This window comes from Mastomys coucha, unplaced genomic scaffold (genome assembly GCF_008632895.1).
Source record: "Mastomys coucha isolate ucsf_1 unplaced genomic scaffold, UCSF_Mcou_1 pScaffold16, whole genome shotgun sequence".
NCBI lineage: Eukaryota > Metazoa > Chordata > Mammalia > Rodentia > Muridae > Mastomys > Mastomys coucha.
This window is the reverse complement of record NW_022196898.1, coordinates 53,379,559-53,381,380: the sequence shown is the minus strand read 5'-3', so window position 1 is coordinate 53,381,380 and position 1,822 is coordinate 53,379,559.

Below are 1,822 nucleotides of genomic sequence, written 5' to 3'. Positions count from 1 at the left end.
CTGATACTAACGGCAAGCCAAATGCCATCTTTTAATGGCGATGTGCTTATGAAATGGCTTCCTACACTACACCACTGAAGGCACCTTCTCTCAGACATTGTTTGCTAGTCACATAACCTCACAAAGGGGCCTCATGAGTCTTGTAGGCTTTGTGAGCTACTGAGTCTTATAAGTGTCTTGGGACCCCTGAGCCTCCCTCTCCCACTGGGAGGAAAGAGCTACATAACTGATTTACAAATACCTCTCCCTAATGCTAAATGAGTCTGGGACATTTGTTTTCTCCTAACAGTGAAAGGGGAGCCGAAGGCTTGCTTCGCTTGGTGTCTTCTGTGGGCTTGCATTTTGCTCTTGTTGTTGTTGTTGTTGTTGCTGCTGCTGCTGCTGCTGCTTCTGCTGCTGAAGTTGTTGAAGTTTTCTTTACATCCCCAGTATCTCGGGGAAGGGTAACACAGGAAGCAGTAGAGCTTAGTTATGTAACAACAGACACCAGAATGGTGAAAGGGCAGACAAGAGAAGAGGGGTAGTCCATGTGGTGGGGTCAGGTCCCAGGAAAGGAGGGCCAAGACCCAAGTCTGGCATTTCCATCATCACTGGGGACTCTGATTGAAGTCTAGACTATAGGAGTTGGGGGTCAGACACAGAACTGAGGGAGCGTTGAGGAGATGGGGTAAGAGATAAGGGAGCCTGGAGTCAGGATGGTTCTGCAGAAACCATATTGGAACAATCTCTTGATTGTTGAAGAAGCCTGTCAAGACTTGATTATGAATTGCCTGTGAGGAAGTGAGAACCCAAGGAATCCCTCCATTTTCCAAAACCGTAATAATGAATTGATGAAAACTGGGTATGAACAGGGCATGTGATGATCACTGATCTGTTTTTGGACACACTAAGCTTGGGATGTCTATCAGCTACCTAATAGGAGACTGTCAGGCACGTAAGGTTGATTTTCAATGGGCAGATTAAGGCTGCTATTAGTTGACTCAATTCACTATGCAAAAAAAATTTAAATAATAATCAAGTCCTTAGCACACATACAATAAACACCTATTAAACACATTCCATTAGGTAGAGCTGAATGAAATAGCCATCTTTCTGTGACAAAAAAAAAAGGTCAAATATTGTTCAATTTCATACCACTTAGGCTCACATATCTGAAGTGTCAGAATTGTGAAGGACAAAGATGTATTAAGCATAATGCGTGCTCCCCAGGAGCTGACAGCTCCGAATGGGAATAACACTTTCATTTAAGTCTAGTGACATAATAAGTACTTACATAACGGTGACTGTGTTCAGGCACTATAATAATCAGCTTTCACGCATGCAGTCACGTAATCATCACAATGGTTTTGCAAAGCAGAAATTGCCATTAGTTCTTGAGAATAACTTGTTTAACTAAACCACAGTGGGTTAAAGATGGCTATTTTTTTTTTTAACCACTCACTCAGTGGAAATGAGTGGAGGCTATTCTGCCACTCTCCAAATTGGCTTTGATGGATTGCTTGAGTTGTAAGAGATGCTAAGCAATCTGTCTTCCCTCATGGAAGCCAGCTGCCATGTTAGAATCCTAACCACCTTGAAACCACCACACTGGGTGGGAGCCCAAGCACACTAGGCACCAGGAGAGACACGTGCAAAGAGTGCTGAGGTGCCTGAATGAATTTAGTCAGCACCTGCTTGAACAGAAGAGCAACCGTGTTGAAAACTGTAAGAAAATAAAACAGTTATTCTAAGCCATTGTGTTTTAAGGTGATTTTCTGTGTAGCAATAAATAACTGTAATACAATCAAAAGGTGGTCAAGTTGGGATTTGAACCCGGGCATCT